Source organism: Callospermophilus lateralis, chromosome 14 (genome assembly GCF_048772815.1).
Source record: "Callospermophilus lateralis isolate mCalLat2 chromosome 14, mCalLat2.hap1, whole genome shotgun sequence".
In the NCBI taxonomy this organism is placed as follows: domain Eukaryota; kingdom Metazoa; phylum Chordata; class Mammalia; order Rodentia; family Sciuridae; genus Callospermophilus; species Callospermophilus lateralis.
Genome location: NC_135318.1, coordinates 94477712 through 94497714, shown reverse-complemented (window position 1 = coordinate 94497714; position 20003 = coordinate 94477712).

Below are 20003 nucleotides of genomic sequence, written 5' to 3'. Positions count from 1 at the left end.
TAATGTTACTACTGCAGTTTAAAATATATTATCTTCTCTTTTCTCTTGATTTCTTCTATCCTTAAACTCACAAAAAGTAACTTCATGACTAGAAAATACTATCAAGTAAAATAGGAAAGATTACCTAAAGGGATAGAAGGAATGCATGCACTGGAGCACAGCACTAATTATTTAAAGTTAATGAAATTTTTAGGTAAATCAAGGGCCTACTATATGCTATCCATCATATTGGGTACTTTAGCAATAAGAGAAGGACATGTTTACTTTCCTCATGGATTAAAAACTTTTTTACTCTCCTGTCTTTGGTTTTATTATTGTTATTATTAATTTTGTTTTATTTTATAAAATATAATATATTGTAATTATACAAATTATGGGGCACAGTGTGATAATTCAATACATGTATATAAAATATAATGGTCCAATTGAGTTGGTTAATATTTCTATCTCTTTAAACATTTAAAGTATTTTTGATTAACACATATCAGCTACGCATATTTATGGGGGTACAGTGTGACATTTCAGTACATGTATATAATATACAATGATTAGATCAGGGTAATTGGCATATCCATCAGCTTGAATGATGATCAGTGTGTGTGTGTGTGTGTGTGTGTGTGTGTTGGGAACATTCAGAATCCTACTTGCTATTTTGAAATGTACCATTAAATTGTTGTCAACCGTAGCTACTCTGTGCTGAAGAACATTGGTCTGGGTCTAGTTTCTGATCCAGCTGGAGGCCACTAGACAGTTCTGCTGATTCTTGGGAGAGCTCAACTATGGACAGACCTTTCCTCAGGATATAATTTGAACATTAGGAGAAGGTCACTGAAAATAGAAAAGCCATTTCTTAAACTCTGTGCCATGACAGATGACCCAGCAGGAGCATTCTGAAAAGGAGGAATGGTCAAAAACTGGGACTGAGTCCTGCACCTGTCGGTGACCAGCAGTGTGAGCTGGAGATTAACTGCCCTGAGTCTCAGTTGTCCAGTTTACAAAACTGGGGTGATAGCATGCTATGTGCATGTGCACATAATATTTTTGAAGACAGTAAAGACTAAAATATTTTATATTAGTGCTATAAATAGTAGCTTGCAATGCCTGAACTCTGGATTTTTATAAGCAGAGGATTAATTTATTTGGTATGAATTTTAATTCAAGCTATATACAATTGCTACTCGATCAGGTTAAACGAAGGGGAAAAATGTACAGTTAGGGAAGGTTACCAAGTGTCAGAACAATGTCCAAAGACTGGGAGCCAGAGACTAGGGTTCAAATTCTGTCTCTCACGTAATAGATGAAGATGTATGACCTTAAGCAAGTTCCTTAATCACTGACATTTAACTTTCTTCACTGGAAAATAAGGATAATGGTAAATATGTTGTATTCTTTGAAGAATTGTTGATGGGCTTTTCTAAGGATGAATTTACCAAGGGCTTATTGTGATAGATGCTGCCCATTATCCCCAGTGGAGTGATATTCTGTCTGACTCCTCATACACACAGGTGGGTGATCAATTACCAGAGTGGTTTAACTAATTGACAAGCGCAGAGGGCATTAGCAGCAGCAAATATAATAATTACGTGTTTGGGCACAAATAGAAGGTTGTTGACATAATTCCTTCTTAGCTGAGAGAATGCTCTAGTTTGCTGTCCTCTGGGATACCATTTGCTGCAGGAAAACCCACAGACCCTAAACTGATGTGTGCTTTTGGATAAACTCTTAATTTTTACTTTAATAAAAGTCTAAGCCCTACAGATCGAGACATGCTTCTTAACTTCTCACGGAGTGGAATTTCTGAAGGCTATATATTTTCTGGGGTCAGCCCAGGATATGTGCTGCCCTTAATTTTACAAAATGAGAAGCAGAACCAAAGTCAGACAGGGGGAGGATTGTGCTTCTGCAGTGTTTAGAGTATCCAATTCCCTCTATTTGTTCATTCATTATTAATTTCCCCTGCTTATTCTCTGGTCTCCTGGTGAGATTCATAGGGTCGTCCCAGCTCATTCCCTCAAGGTTTACATTCTCTCTTTTGGTTGAGTGTAGTTTTTATTTCTTTAGTAGCATCGGTTTTGTTTTATATAACCCTGACTGATATTTCCAATTCTCTTCTGATCTATTGCATTTTTAAAGGAAAGAAATATCATGCTAAAACCACAGAGACTTTGAAGCAGCAGAGCATTTATAATTTATGCTGAGGAGGGGATGTGGAGACCTTCTCTGGGACCAATAGATTTTAATGTGTTTGAAAAGCTCAGATTTTCAGGACAAAAATCACATAAATGTTCTTTCAGATTTGTAAGCTGGACCAATTTGTTTAGATATTTTTAGCTTGGAGAACTTAATAAGCATCTTTCATTTCAAAACCATCAAAGCAAAATTGAAAGTGGAGCATGTCGCTTTACTTTTCCATTACAGGGGAGGGGAGAGGCAGCTGCAGAATAGATGGAACAAGACTCACCTACCACGGGGTTTGTGCCAAACTCGGGGTCTTCACATCCTGACCATTGACTCAACAGAGAAAGGCAATACAGAAATAGCCCAGGGTCATTGCATTGATGGACCCATGGCCTCAGTAGAAAGGGCTGAGAGCTGCTCTGGAGAGGATGGTTTAGGATCTGTGCTTGGCGAGTGGGGTGAAGGTGACTGTGAGTGTAGTGTGCCTCTGAAGTAAGTGGGCAGCTGAGCATTTGTTCTAGGAGGGTCATTTGCGTTGAAAAAGGAAGAGGTGAAATGGGGAAGGAACACACAATCAATTGTGCTTTACAGGTGCAATTTCCTGTCATCCTTAATTCAGGAGTTTCCCCCTATCCACAGGGAATACATTCTAAGACCTGGTGGATGCCCGAAATCATGGAATATACTGAACTTTATGTATACTATTTTTTTTTACATACATACATAATACTTATGGTACAGTTTAACTTGTAAATTAGGCATAGTAAGAGATAAATAAAGTAGAATAATTATAACAAAGTAACTATGGTAAAAGTTATGTGACTGTTTTCTCTCAAATACTGTTTTATACTGTGCTCATGCTTTTTATTGTGATTATGTGAGTGCCTACATGATAAGATGAAAGGTGAATTGAGTAGGCTTGTGATATAGTGTTAGGTATTGTGTAAGAGTTACTTGAACACAAGCACTCTGATATTGCAATAATCTCATAAGGGAGATGTCAAACAGGCAGGTAGCATATACAGTGGGGATACGCTGGACAAAGGGATGGTTCATGTTCTGGGTGGGAAGGAGTGGGACAGCAAGGGATTTCATCGTTCTACTCAGAACAGAGTAGAATTTAAAGCTAATGAATTATTTCTGGGATCTTCTATTTAATATGTTTGGACCATGATTGGTCTTAGGTAGCATAAGTGAGGAAAGTGAAACCACACATAGAGGGGGACTCCCGTATTTCCCTGGGGATGATATTTTGATGTTGAAGTGCTGAAGCCCCACATGGTTAAAATAATTTGCTCATGGTCACGCAGCTAGTAAATGACAGTGTGGGACCATGACTTATATGTCCTTATCTTTCTGGGACAACACACCAGAGGAACTTGAGAACTGTTCTTCTCTAACTCTGTGATTCTTTGTTAGGTTCAAAGACAAGAAGGAGAACTTCAGGCAAAAGTATGGGTCTTCCTCTTCTGGGTATTGTCTCAGCTTTGGCAGCAAACACAACGCTTCTCTAGTGACAGAGCCAACGCAACACGTGTGGATCCAAATTACCATGATTTGATTGCTACAAACTCACCATGCCTTCTCCCTGCTCTTCCCTCAGTGCCTCCTCTGTTGGTCTACTTTGTCATGGCCATCCTCCTGTTCTTTATAATGACTTGCCTATCTCCCCACATCTGCTGCTTGCTCACTGGAGGAGGCAGTCTGTCCTGGATCACTGTCATGGTCAAGGCAGTGAATGGTCCGCAGCAAGCCTTTCAAGTATCTGAATGTAGGAGCAGTGGTATGTTCAGAATCTGGGTGGAGGGCAGCTGGAGAGGGGGGCTAAAACCTCACTGTGATCTAACCATCCCAAATAACCACAAGACCTAGGTGGAAAGACAGCTTCGAGACAAGTCCCCTAGCCCTGCTTCCCCAGGTGGCTGCCCCGTCCAACCTGTGCTGAACAACACTGCAGTGTCACTTGAATGCCACTCAGACACCGAGGGTCAGGAGTCTGGACTTTATAAATGAAAATGCCTGTCTGTCTCCCCTTCACTTTTCTTTTCTTCTCTCACTCTTGCCTTTTAAATAGAGAGGTGGGCAGGGCGGATTATTGCCCCAGGTTGGTTATTTATGAATTCCAACTTAGACGTTATTTAAAAAGATTGGAATCCAATGGTAAAAACCAGTATTAATTCTAATATCCTAAAATGGAAAACAATATATTTGTATTTAATGTAAGTGACAACTTCACTTGAACAGGAATAACTGTGATCAATGACTGTCCCTTCCCACTGAGCATTGAGCATCACTAATGCTAACAAAATAGTTATTCTGATTTAATTTTTTTTGTGTGTGTATCAGAGCAAGAGGAATCTGGGCTTTCCTAAGTGATCCCAGGTTTACGGTTTAAGATTCTGGGCATAGTTAAGATCCTGGGACTTATTGGAAATAATGGTCCTCTCCTGTCTAGAAATGATGGTATATATATACAAAAAAATATTTTGGCCGTGAGGAAATTGATGGACACTGGGGCCCGTTTACCCCAACTACACTTAGTTCTCTAGGTTATTGGTTTTCCTTCCATGTAACTGTGATGCTATCTTTCTGTCTTCAGCTTTAAACTTGTGAAGCGATGCTTGTCATTACCTGGCTCCGAGAAGGGTAGTTTACTTTCAGATAGTAACAGGAATGTAGGAGCTAGTGCAAGGAAGTAATAAAAGGAAACAGGACATAGAAACACATGCTCTTTAGGTATTAAGATGCTGTCATCTTTGAATAATGGCTGAATTGCCTGAACAGAATAGAAGCTGTGGGTGGATTTTATTTTACCACTATTACCTTCAGTCACAGTTGTAGGGCCCTGTTTAAAAGCATTATTTTCTAAAATATATAAAAGTGCACCTATAATGTATACATAGGGAAATAATGTAACATATAAAATTAATATAACATGACTTAAATAAAGAGAATCCCATAACTAGAGTAGCCACAAACACTCTCTTTCTGTGTGTGCTCACTCTGAAGAAAGAATGCCTAGGCAGGGCACATAGATCCCCAGTATGGCCAGAGGACCTGGACATCTTTGAGCCACGGAACTCACTTGTTAGGACTTTTCCCTGCCCACAACAGTGTCTTCTCAGAACTGTCTGTAGAGACACTGATATCTAAAGGGTAATTGTAGCAGGATATGGGGGGCAGATATATCAGTGGGTCTGGGTGTCTTAGTCATTTTGGGTTGCTATAACAAATTGCCGTAGCCCATGTGGCTTATAAACACAAGAAATTGATTCCTCAGAATTCTGAAGGATGGAAGGCTGGAATTGGTATGCCAGCAAGGTTGGGTGCTGGTGAAGCCCTCTTCTGAGCTTCAGATTGCTTTCTTCTCATTGTATCCTTACAATGAGAAGAGCAAGGAGAAGCAAGCTCTCATGGCTTTTCACCTAGGGGCAGTAATCCTGTTTGTGAGAATTCCACTTTCATGACTTAATCATTTCCCAAAGGCTTGATTTCTCAATTCTATAACATTGAGGGTTAAGATTCCAGCCTGTGAATTTTGCTTCTCTGAATGGTGTTCACAGGAACATTTGGACATTTTAAAAACATATGAACAGCCCATTGCACTAGGTATTGAAATCTCAAAGACTCTCTCATAAAACTGCTGGATGAGGCTTTGGGGAATATCCTTGCTCTTCTGATGGCACCCCAATAGGGAGGGGGATAAAGAACAGACAGAAGTGATTTTGACCAGTGACACTATGACATTGATGCACAAGCACAGTAACTGCTCTCTGGGGGACCAGAGAGAGGTTAGCATGAACCATAAAAACATGGATTGTGATTCCTACTTCATATTTGGAACAGAAAAGTGGCAATGCCAAGTGTCCCAGACGTCCTGTTTGGACATTACACATCTTTCAAAGCATGGCTTCCATTCATTGATTTGGTCTGCATATTGGTTTGAATTTTGTTCAGTAAAAGCTTTGGAACTGCGCACAGGGCCTTTTTTTTTTTAACTTTAGAATGCCTGTCGTTTTCTGTTACAACACTCTCTCTCAATGACGTGCGTTAAGATTTAGTCAGAATGCCACAGCCGATGGATGGCATTCTCAATAGTCTGACTTGGGTGCAACACAGCCGGGCACCATATAAAAATTTAGAAGTCAATGTTCCCCTAATTTTTCCTTAAAATAAGCCATCAGTTCCATGGCCACTCCTTAGAAGCTGTGGTATCAGGGTCGGGAACTGATGCTTGGGGCGACATCTACACCAGCGTACAAAATCCTTCTTGCTCCATGTTTCTTCTGCCATCTTCCCTGATGGGCTTGAGACCCGTCAGTTTCAGTGGCCTACGACATCCAAAATTAATTTCCTGGGGGTTGGCTATAGCTTTGCAGCGCAAGTCCTCATTCTGGGACCCCAGCTGATAGATAACCCCTAATTGGGACCTGCCAGGCTTATGGCAGAGGGAAAGAGGCTGGGTTAACTCCATGATGGCTTTTAAAGCATCTGCTGAGAAGTGGGTCATGTCAAATCGACTGGCACTTCATAGGTCCGAATGGACTTGGTCAATGTGGGAAGAATTATAGTCCTTCTGGAAAGAAGGGCTGATGGGACAGCACATAGGTATCTGCACAGTAAAACAAACCACAGCAAGCTTTATCTAACCTGTCTCTCCCCATGCTCTCTCCTAGCAGGGGTGCCAACCAGCCACCTGTGCTAAGGACTACACTGTATTCTCACCGACTTCCATTCACCTTTCCTTGCCCAGAATGTCCACTCCTCCCTTACTCCTCTGGTAAGCTTCTTCTCCTTGAACCATCACATCTTCAAGGAAGTCTCTTCTAACCCTCACAAGGAATATGAAATGTTCTTTCTTCTTTCTGCCATGGTCCTTGGTACATGAGTCTGACCTACCCTGTTATAATCACAATGGAACTGTTCCCTTCAAGGGATAGTGACATTGGGGATAGGGCACATGTCATGTTCTTCTCCAGGGACTGGAGTCCAGGGCCTGCCAAACATTGTATGCTCAGAATTTTATTGAATATTAAATAAATGCAATAGTGCAAAAACGGGTGAAGAAAGCTACGCTCTATCCCAATCCTTATTTAGATTAATGCTTCTCAAATTATCTATGACAGAGGATCATGTTTAAAATTTCAGATTTTGATGCAAACCAACGTTTTTGTAAAATACCATAAAACAACATACCAGAGAAATGATCAAGCACATTTCAAGTTGTTATCAAAGTTTCTAAATGTTTATTCTTAATTTCTATGTGTAATTCACTGTGGGCCAGTAGTAAACATTTGATGGTCTACAAATAATGCACTGGATGGTGCTGAGTTAGATTAATTTATTCTTTCGAAGATATTTAGAGTTCCCTTGTGTGCCAGGCAAATGTTTGAGGAAGGGGATTTAGCAATTATCAAGACAAACAAATTTCCTGTTCTCAAAGGGCTTACTTGTTAGTGGGACTATTGTACAATAAGCAAACACCCAAATCAATAAATAATGTGACTTTGAATACTGACTAGTGCTTTGAGGGAAGTAAAACAAGATAATGAGACAGGGTGATTGAGCAGGGAGGTTATTTATGAGTGTGGTCAGTGAAGCTCTAAGAAGGTGACATTTTAGTGGAAATGTGAGCATTCTAGACAGAACAGAAAAGGGGGAAGTTCCAAAGGAAGAACAAGCATGGAGTAATGTACTGCCTTACCACAGGCCTAGAAACAATGGAACCATGGATTGAAACCTCTGAAACCATGAGCTAAAATAAACCTTTCCTTCTTTAAGTGATTTGTCTCAGGTATTTTGTCACAGCAACAGAAAGTTCAAAAAAACGGAGAGAAAGCCAATGTGACCAGTGTTTGCTAAACACAGAGAATCTGGGAGTCACACTAAAGCCCGAGTCTCCAGGGCTTTCAGGCAATAGACAAATGTTTTGATTTTATTAAAAATAACATGGACACTTACTGAAAGATTTTGAGTGACAATGCCTCATGATATGGTTTATATTTAGAGAAAATTACTCTGGCATCTGTGTGATAAGTGAATTGTGTGGAGAAAAACAAATCAGTTAGGAAGCTATTTCAAAAGATCATGTGAGAGATGAAGGAGGCTTAACTCAACATTAGGTGTGGCCATGGATAGAAGTCAACCCATTCAGGATGTATTTTGGAGAGAGAGCTGATGAGAACCATTGGTGGATTTTATAGTAGATGAGAGGGAAAAGAGAAATCAAGGATGACTGCTTGAGGAACTAGGTAAATATGTTTGTTAACTGAGATGAGGAAGATGGGAAAAGTATTAGTAAGTGATAGCAGGCAATATGCCTGAAAATAAAAATAATTCATATAAAATAATTCATTAAACATGTTTGTAGTAGGTTTCTGTAAGATCACCTTCATCAAATTATAGAAATTTTATTTTTTCTAAGTGACATTTTAAAATTTAAAAAGAGATACTGAGGGGCTGGGGTTGTGGCTCAAGTGGTAGCGCACTCGCCTGGCATGCACGGGGCGCTGGGTGTGATCCTCAGCACCATATAAAAATAAAATAAAGATGTTGTGTCTGCTGAGAACTAAAAAATAAATATTGAAAAATTCTCTCTCTCTCTTAAAAAAAAGATACTGAATTGTATTGAATGTTTCTTAAGAAATCCCTAAGAAAATTATCTTATTTCTTTTCTTTAATCCAGAAAAATTTTAGATTACCTTGACCAGTTTCCTAATGTTGAACCAAAACAGCATTCTATGATAGATCCTCCTGGTCATGGTATATAATATCACACTGTACAAATAATTGGAGAGTACAGACTTGTTATGGTTTGGTTCTGGAATGTCCTTCAAAAGCTCGTGTACTGAAGGCCTAGTCCCCAGCCGATGACACTTTTGAGAGGGGGTGGAGACTTTAGGAAGTGGAGTCTAGTTGGAGGAAGTGGAACATTGGGGTTGTGTCCTTGAAGGGCATTTCTAGTTCCTGGCTTCTCTCCCTCTCTCTATGCTCCCTGGCTACCATGGAGTGAAAAGCTTTCGGATGGTGTGCTCTTCACTGTAAGGTATTGCCTTACCACAGGCCTAGAAACAATGGAACCTATTGACCATGGACTGAAACCTCTGAAACCATGAGCTAAAATAAATCTTTCATTCTTTAAGTGATTTGTTTCAGATATTTTGTCATAGCAACAGAAAGCACACACACACACACACACACACACACACACACATACGCACACACACAAAAGTCATTTGTGAAAATTGACCTTGTTTTACATCATAATTTTAAATAATTGCTGTTACACATTTTATGATAACAATGAAATTGAATTTGAAATAAGTAACATGATAAAAACACTTCATAATTTTTAAAAATGCTTAGAATAATTTAAATGGAAGTTAGAAACTGCATAGAACATTACAGAAATGTAAACACTACATGTCAACATTTGTATGGTGTGGTTAAATGAATACTTTAAGGAAGATTTTTAGCCTTAAATACTTACATTACAATAATTATGTTGCAAATTTTAGGTTAAATCAAAGATTCAGGCTTAAAGCACACAGAGCTATCATTTACCATGGTTTCAAAGGAAAGACTTTATCTTATTTACTTGTTTGTTAATTTAACACCATAGAGTGTTAGAGATACATAGAAAATTTTCTTGCTGACTTCCTCTGGATTTTTATCTTACTATTTTCCTAACTTATCTTTTATTTCTGGTCATGCATCCAAATCCCAAGTTTTTCAGATGTGGTCACTAACCAGGCTTTGGCTCTGCCTAATCAAGGAGTCTGGTTAGAGACCACATCAGATAAAGTTAAGTTTGGGTGAATAATTCCCTTTGCACACTGAAACTCTAGATCACTGGGAGCACTGTGCATGTATATTCCTAAGGTAGCTGATGGTTTCAGTGTGTACTTACTAGCCTGGGTGGATACTCTGGAGGTATATCCTGACTTCTATTTTTTCTTTCTTTTCTCTTTTGCAAGCTCATACATTTATTTAACAGGTTAATCTATTTCAATATTTTCTTCCAAGCATTTAAAAGTGTTATGTAGCATTAAGATTTCAATATTTCTCATCTTCTGCACGGCTAGACCCTTCAATCTATCCAACTATTTCTGTTATGTACTGTCTTTCAGTTACAAATATTTCATTATGATTCCTTCTTTATATTTCATATTTTCAGCATGTGGGGATTTTTCTGCCTTTGTTTTCTATTGCTTTCCATTTTTGATGCATTGTGGCAACATAATTTGGTTTGTATCAAACAGTCCCCTTTGTATTCATGGAAACTTGTTTTAAGATGAGTATACTCTGAGTTTTTATAAACATTTAGTTCTTCACTTAAAATGTGCATTTTAAAAAATCTTTGGGTAGGATCACACACATGCAAATCTTGTTAACCATCTGCTCAAGGTTTTGTGTCTATACTAGTTTGTCTGCTTGCCCTATCAGCTGCATAGAGAGGTGTAGTGTAGCAATGTCTCCTTTCAAGATTGTGGAAGTGTCCGTTTCTTTTCAGTATTCTTCCATGTTTTTATTTGTATATATAAATATACATATATGTATATATATATATATATATATATATATATATATATATATTTTTTTTTTAATTGTAAGTAGACAATACTTTTATTTTATTTATTTATTTTTATGTGGTACTGAGAATTGAACTCAGTGTCTCACATGTGTGCGTGAGTGCTCTGCTACAACCCCAAGTCTCATTTGTATATTTGAAACTCTCTTTTTCAGGTCTTCTCCTAGGAGTTTTGATGATTTTGCTCCAAAGCAGCTGTATCATTGACTCACTTGCTTACCTCTGGCACCCCGTTTCCTCAGTTCTTACATTCAAAATGATTTTTGCACATTCTATCCAGTATTTCTAAAGGGTCGAAATGAGTGTGTGGGGTGGGCTGGGGTCAGATTTTATCTTTCCAGAGTCTGAAATTGACAGATTTCATTTAACCTGCAGAACTGCCTGAGCTCTTTAAGGGAGAGAGTGTAAGATAAAGAGAAGTACAGGGTGGCTGATCCACAGGGAGCTCCAATATTTAGTGGATAAATGAAAATGAGATAAACCAGAGTATGGCCTTCCTCTCTCCTATAATTTCTGCAAACCCTGTTTTCTTCAGAGCGTTCATAAATTCTCAAGTATGTCAAAAAACAAATAAAACGTAGGTAATAAAACAAAGGTCAGCCTTCCCCACATACTCATTAATATCTTAACCAAAGATAAAATGTGGTAATAAGAACATTGAAACGCCTTGTGTCTTTGGTGCTTGTTTTTCCTTGTATATTGAGATGTGTCAAAAATAATTTTTCCTCTTATTGAGTGCTAAGCATAAGGAAAACTTTTATCGTGGCATTTTATAAAAGTAATGTGATGTCTACTTTTATTTGTTTTATATTGAGCCCTCTGGCAAAAGACAGTATCATCATTGTTTCTTGTCAATCTTGAGAGAAGGAGGGAGAGAAAGCAGAAGGATTTTAAATTTGTATTCTCTGAGAGAAAAAGTAATAAAAGAAGTGGCAGAGACAGATAAAAGATGAGCAGATTTGCAATCTCAACTATACTTTAGGGATGAGAGAACATCAAAAGACCCAGAGGACAGTGAGATTATGGTAAATCCTGAAAGTTCTGAAAGATTTTAGAGATCTACAGGAAAAAAAAGCCAGAAACATTATGAAACATTTTCTGTCATATCTTGGATGCTTTGTAATTCTCAATATTAATAATCACATTGTGTGGAGGCAATTAAAAACAAATAATTACTTCAGTATATAGTCAATGAACAATTAACGAGTATTTGAACTTTGGAAAGGGATAAATGAGCTAAAAGTCATGGTTGACACATTTTTGCAATGAGAAATTAGGTATAAGCTGCTCAAAAATGAAGAGAATTTTTTTTGCAATGTCTAAATTTTCAGATGGAAAAACCAGTTCTCCTACATTTTTAAACATACGAATCTATATGATTGCTTTCAATAAAGTTACTGATGTTTAATTTGGAATGTACACAAACAGCAATTGAGGCTAGGAATCAAATGATAATAATAATAATATGTTATTGTACTTGATTATTATAACTGATTACAGACAATCTGAAACAGAAAAGAAGTACTCTGAACTTTCATCTTTCTTAGCTTGACATATGAGCTGACGGTATTTTACCATTAAGAGTTTGACAGAATATGTGTAAAATTCTGCATTTGAAATGGTCACCTGGTTAGAATGGTGATGATTTTCCCAACTTGTAACTCTGATAGTTTAGTGGGCTTACATGGGGTTACTAAACTTTCAAAATGATGGAGGCAGAATTGGATACGAAGGGTAGATTCAAATAATGGCAGTTGGATACAAAAGCCTATGTTTAGGATCACATGCCATTATTTTACTTCCAACTTTTGCATTATTTTGATGGTTTATGGTGTGCATTCCTCATGAATGATTTATGTCTTTCTCAACTGTATAATTTCAATTTCAGAATTTTTGGTTAGTTACAGAGTTATATGTCTGTTTTCCTACTTTGTCGAAACTAGAACCCATTATATAGCCTTCCCAAACCACTCCTTACCTTATATTTTCCTAGTAAACTATGGCCCTTTGCTGCCAAAGGGGGGAAAAATAAGCAAAACTAAGTGTCACCGTTAACTCTTACATCTTTCTCGTTCCTGCCCCTGTTCAACCAAGTGCTCAGTATTACTGAAGCTAATCGTCATTAGCTAATTGTCATTAGACTCTGACTGTCTGCAGTGTAGGAGGTGACATCACACTTTTGTGTCTGTACCACCGCCACACTGCCTAGTTGATCTTCCTTAATCCTGCCTTGTCTCTCTTTAATCTTTTCCACACAATGAGGCTCTGCTCTGCATATCGGATCAGGGCACTGCCTAGGCTAAGACTCCTTATCCAACCTTTCAAGATCGTAATGTAAACGGTGAAGCTATTAAAGTATTTAAAAACTATTAAAGATGTTTTAAAAAGCATTTAAGGCACCTTATAGTGTTAGAAGATTTTAAAAGCAACTTGGCAAATTCAGAAGCCCTAGAGATAAAACAGACTTGTTTATTGTAGGGTCCTCCACATCTGGCTGTCGTCTTTGGTTCCTCTTCTGCTGCTGTCCTTCAGCAGCGCTGCAAAGCTTTAGTTGACCTTTACTCGTTGGTTGAGGGTACAAGTCATTTGTGGGAAGATGATAATGGGAATCAGGATGCCTAGACTTTGTTTCGGGCACATTGTTGTTATCTGAGAAATGAGATGGGTGGATAAGGGAAGGCTACTTGTCCGCAGGTTACCTTCTAGCCCCCAGAACTGACAAAATCATTGTGTTGTTGTTGTTGTTTAAGCCCTTCACCCCAAGTCTGTGGTATTTTGCTGTGGCCGCCCTTGTAAATAAATGCAGTGAGATCTGATGATTCCTAAGACAAGAGTTCTCATGCTTCATTTTTATAAGGAGGATGTGACATCCTGCCCAGCTCTGCCCAGCTCTGCCCAGCTCTGCTCCTCCCATGGCTGGGGCCAATCAGCACCTCCACTCCCAGCATTATTTTTGTTTCTGAGATTAATTCTGACCCTGGATAGGACCAAAGGTTCTGCAGATTCACCGGAGAGTTTGTATGGTCCTTCTTCTGGCCTGGGAATGGGTCTCCTGTTCAAAACGGATATTTTCTTCTCTGAATGCCCTGACTCATCTTCTTCCCTTCTTTTGTCACCTGCCACCCGTGGCTGGATGTCTCCCTGCATCAGCTGCCACTCTGCATCCTGACCTGATGTAGATCTAACTATGGAGATTTTGGGGTACATTGTTTGGAAAATGGGGTCTAAGATGTTCATCTTTTCATGTGTATGTGTGTGTGAAGAAGTTCTCTTCCAGACAGTTTTGCTTGATGCCCAGGCTGGATTGAATGACTTCTTTGGTGTGCTCTGAAATATTTCAAAGGCTTTCAAAGGATGACCAATCCTTTTCTCTTGCAAGCATCTACTTAGGTTTTGACATTAACTTATTGTCTTTGGGCTTTGCAGTACTTTGGCCCTGTAGAAGGGATTCATGAAGAAATTTTCTGAGATTTGGTTTTACGAGGGAAAAAAGTACAGCATGGTTTGCCAGGAAGCCAGTAGACTCAAACTGATTAAAAATCTCTTTCACAAAGTGCAGTAGCAAAGAATGGAAAATGTAATAAAGCTGAAATCAGAAACATAACTTTATCCTTTCTCTTTAGTATTACTCTAATTGCCCTCCTGGAGGCCCCTTCCTTGAAGTATAGCTTAATCTACTTTGTACAACATCTGATTGAGGCCAAGATGGCTGACATGCTCACGATGACTCAGCAGAGCAGGAGTGAGGTGCTGATGCACGTTAGACAACAGGACTGAGTACTGTATGCACCAGATGCCACTGTTCCTGCAAACTGACCATAAGCCTCTGACAAAGTTTTCATTTTTTTTTTTCTGTTTGCATGTAGAAGTTACACAAGCATCTTTGGGCTACTGTGAGAATAATGGTCCCTCGTAGATGGCAGTGTCCTAATTTCTGCAACCTGAGACTGTACCTTCCATGGCCTAGGGCTTTTGCTGGTGTGATTAAGTTAAGGGTTTGGAGATGGGGAGATGATCCTGGATGACTGAATTGAGTCTAATGTGATCACAGAGGTCCTAATGTGTGGAACAGGGAGAACGTGGAGGCACAATTATGTGATGTGAGACTCAAATGACCTTTGTTGGCTTTGAAGGTGAGAAAGGGGCCACAAGTCAAGGAAATTTAGTAGCCGGTAGGAACTAGAAAAGGTAAGAAAATAGATTCTAACCAAGGGCCTCCAGAAAGGAGCACCATCCTTCTAACACCTTGATTTTAGCCCAGTGAGACCCATTTTGGACTTCTATCTTTTAGAACATGTTGTATTTGTGTTGTGTTAAGCCCGTAAAATTGTGGTAATTTGTAACAGCTGCAATAGGAAACCAATATAGCACCAACTTTGATAATCAAAGACCATCTGCTCTAAGGTCTTTCTGTTTATCCTGCATTAAAAAAAATGCTGCCCCCTCCTACCCCCCAAAAGCCCAACCTTGACTTCCACCTTGATTGCCTAAAATCTGAAACTATAGGTAAACTAATTAAAGACATTGGAAGAGCAAGATAACTAAACCCCTTGGAGCTCTTTAAGGTCATATCTGCTATGACATATTGTTCTCACCAAGGTTCCTGATTAAGGTTTGCTTGAACTGCTCAGTCAGTCTAGACTGCTGGAAAATGTATATTATGTTGAAGGTGGAATAAATTCATGCAATTCTTTCCTCACTGGTTTGTTATAGGGTAAATTTATTCTATTATAACACATTTCAAAATTTATTTTCATTATGAATTTTTATCAATGTACCCACAAGAGTTCACAGAAAAATGTGACTCTTACAAAGCATTTTAAACCAAGAGACTTATTCCTGCCTTTCTGCTTTACAGGAGGTAAAGAAGGTAAGAATTTCTGGACTTATACATATGGCTTGCATATACTGGCAACTTGGAAATGTTATCCTAGTGGCCACAAACTTTAGGTTGTTGTTCACGAAGTAGTGATTTACTAAGTGGGAACATTTATTGAATGGCAATGTGCCGCAGTCTCTGGCTGGGCACAAATCACGAGTCTCCACACAGCTTGTAGATTCAAACAGCAATTCTTTATTCCCGAACTCACACCGGCCGTCTACAAACACGTTCTGGGGGAATCCATGTTCTCTGCTCAAATCCCCACCGCATGGGCTTCTGTCTCCCAAAATATACTGTCTGACCCTAAGCACTCAAGAGGAACTCAGCAGCAGGATACGCCCTATTCTAAAGGGGGAACACCCTAATCTCCTATTATGCTAAACTGCCCTATTCTAAAGGGGGAACACCCTAAACACGGATCCTGCCCTGGTCCTTGAGCAAGGTCACCTTTCAGAAGTCCTTCCACTAGACAGCATGGGAGTAAGCTGGCAAGGAATTTGTCATACCTACTTGGCTGATGGCTCCCAGCAGCAATGGCTTGAGAAAGTTACAGAGATCCCCATATGCTTAGATTGCTAGTATCTAGCCTCTGGGATCATCTCATTTCAGTACTGAACAAACAAACTAATATGGCAGCAGAAGACTCACTCTTATTTGTGAACTATTATGTACTACTTCACAAATAAGAGTGAGTCTTCTGCTGTAGTTTTACAATAAAGTGTATACCCCTTGTACTATTATAAAGGGGTTTGTGGTTCGGTAAATTCTTTGAGTTATTCTACCAGAGCCAGGCCTCAAGGCAAAGTCATCTTAATTTTTTCATGCACATGTTAGTGGTCCTTCACAACGTTGTGAAACTAACCTGGGTCGGGGCAGTCATTCTGTTCGTAGTTAATTCTTGTTGCTGCAGATTGAGGAACATTTATTTTTCCATGATTGACTTAGGCTGGACTATCTTCTTTTGTTTGACTCGACTTCTTTCCAGACTGGAATACCAGACTCCAAACATCATTTTTTTTTTAAAGGTATCTTTAATTGTCCTCTCCTACACGCCACTGGGATGGTAAGAAGCTTGCGGCTTTTCCTTCTTATTGACAGTTCATAGATTTGTAGAATTTTCTAGAATTTGTAGAATTTTCTAGAATTTCCATGGTCTCAAGGGATTCGGTGCCAGATAGATAGTAGTTCTCTGATTCCATGTACTTGTTCTTGTCCAGGATCCTTTAGGTAGTGAGAAAAGAGTAGAGAATTAGATCGGGGACATGGAGGCACACAGGAACCTTTGATATGGAACCATGGAGATTTATGGGCACATTGTTTGGAAAATGGGGTCTAAGATGTTCATCTTTTCATGTGTATGTGGGTGTGAAGGAGTACTCTTCCAGACAGTTTTGCTTGATGCCCAGGCTGGATTGAATGCCTTCTTTGAAATGTTGACATTTCACGGGTTTACACCTGTTGCCAAACACTGAGGTCCTTGAGGGTAGAGGCTGTATCGGCCTCATCTCTAAGCACGACTCATACCCGGGGGGCGCTTTCCTGAATGTCAGTTCAACTGATCTGTTTAAATGGCTTCCTGGCATCAGGGAAGACTTTGGTGATGTCGATAACAGAAACTAGATGATGAAGGAAGAAGTAATGTGCTACGAGAAATTAGTTTAGCAATATCGTCTCATTTGTGCTTAACTTATATCTAACAATTTAGATTAGTGAGATATTAGAAAAAGACGAAGTATGACACATGCTGTACTGCATCTGTTCGATGAAATTTGATGCAGTGGTTTTATCATGTCTACCAGGCTTAGAACATAAAGGTGACAAAAAAGGAAAACATCATCATAATTTGTTTGAGCACCCTGATTACTAATGATGATTAGGATCTGCAGTGTTCCCCAAAGTCTGGTGTTTAAAGTACAGTCCTTAATGCAGCAAGATGGGGCAGAGCTTTTAGGCAATGATGAGAGCTCTGACGTCATCAGTGGATTAATCCTTTGATAGCTGAATCGACTACTGGGAGGCAGGATCTAGTTCATGGAACTTAGGTCAGTAGAGACATGCCCTGGAAGGTTTGTCTTCTCCCTGGCTGCTCAGCCCTCTCTGATTCTCTGCTGCCTAGAGCTGAGTAGCTTTCCTCTGCCCTGCCTTTCCACCATGATGCTCTGCTTTCCTCAGGCCCAGAACAATGGAGCAGGCTGACCACGGACTGAAACCTCCAAAAACATGAACCAAAATAAACTTTCCTCCTTTAAAGTTGTTTATGTCAGGTATTTTGGTCACAGTGACGCAAAGCTGACTAATACAACATAAAAAAACAAACAAACAAATATAATAATGTTGAGACCTTGAGAAATCTTAAAACTATTTTCCCAAATGGTCTAAATGCCTCACTCCTATTTTATAAATAAGAAAAGACAGATTCTGGAAATTGTTTTTGTGCAGCACCGTCAGGAGCATTGATTTCAGATGTTAATTTCATTGTAAGTTTCATTTCATTATGACACTGAACTGTGTGTTTGTTCTGTCGTCATTATTGTGCTCCGTCTCTTGTTATTGGATCACAGTTAAAAAGCATCATAATTGCTAGTTAATATGATCAATTAATATTTATTTACTTTGAATGTGCTATAGGAGATGGGTGACTGCTATCTATCTCTACTGGCTTGAGCATCACTGTGATTTGTGTAGGATACCTCTGCATATATAGTTGCATGGTATATTAGGAGCTCAGACTCTGGACTTGCATAGACCTATGCTTATGTTTTCTATTGTCACTTACAAACTAGGTGACCTTGGTAAACTTACTTCACTTCTCTAAGCCTATTTTTTTTTAAAAAAATTGTAAAATGAGACTAATAATTGTATTAGCATTTTGGTATTATTTGGAGGATTAAATGATACTGTGCATACAACAAAATTAGCACGAGAGAAAAGACCATGTCACCTGTGATGATGGGTGAAGATGACTGCATAGATAATGGTCAGTTATCCAAAATAGTTGAAGAAGCAGGTGGCAGGAAGTGCTACATGCCTTGCAATATCCATGGTTCCCTTTTAGCGGGCACATTGTTATTAAACATTTTCCAGTCTCTTTTCTCATCAGTGATATAGTCTCCAAAAAAGGAAGAAGTAGAAGAATGTCCTAAATTTTCTTCCTGGTGCTTATTTGAAACATGGGTGTGAGGCTGCAGCACCATCTTCCATCTCAGACCATTAGAGCAAGGGCCACATTTGAAGATAGCATTTTGGAAATGAACAAGCAATGCCTCAGTGAACTGCTATTTTAATCCGGAATCATTTTCTCTAGACTTAGAAAATGAACTCAACTTCTAGATTATTTAAATCACTATTAGAGGTTTCCTTTTTTTCTTTTATGGGCAGATAAATTGAATTACAGAATATTATTACTCTTTGTTATGGTTTGGATCTTAAATATCCCTCAAAATTCACGTGTTAAGGGCTTGGTTATAAATGTAGCCTTTGGAAGGTGATGGGATTTAAAATTTTTTTATTTATTCTTTTTAGTTATTTATATAACTTATTTCTATAACTTAGTTATTTATATAACTTATGTGATGGGATTTTGAGAGCTCTGACCTCATCAGTGCATTAATCCATTGATAGATTCATAATTTAATGGACTATTAGGAGGTGGTGGAAACTTCAGGAAGTAGAGCCTGGCCAGAGGAAGTTGGTCATTGGGACTGTGACTTGGAAGAGAATATCTTAGTGTATCTTTCCCCCTACCCTATTTCCTCTCACTCTCTTCATTCTAGACACCATAAAACAAGCAGCTTTGCTTTACCAACATGTTCCCTGCCAGGACATGCTGCACAGGCCCAGAAACAGGGAAGCCAACTAACCTTGGACTGAAACCTCTGAAATCTGAGCCAAAATAACTGTTTCCTCCATTAATTTGATTTCTCTCAGGTATTTTATCACAGTGATGGGAAGCTAACTCAGTCTTTATATAAAAGAACAGATTTTATTTCCCTAAGACTTTTATCAAAATTCCAGAAATATCTTTGCTTTAGAGACAGAAATCAACACAAGAGAAAGATTTAAAATCAGGATGTACATGATTTTGAATTAGGTGGAAGCAATGAATTTTCCAAGAAGGTAAGTTCAATCTAGGGTTGTGATGGTGGAGTCTCTCTGCCACTAACACTGGGGAAAGAGAGGAAGGGAGGGGGAAACTTTGTAGGCAGCCTGGAAAGTGAGGAGAGAGCTATCTATCAGATGAGTTTTGGCAGGAACTCTGCAGAGCACCTGTCTGGTTAAGGATATAAGAGCGCCTGCATGCATTTCTTTTCTCTCTACCATAGTGTGTTTGCTTTTATTTCTGGGGCTTAGGCA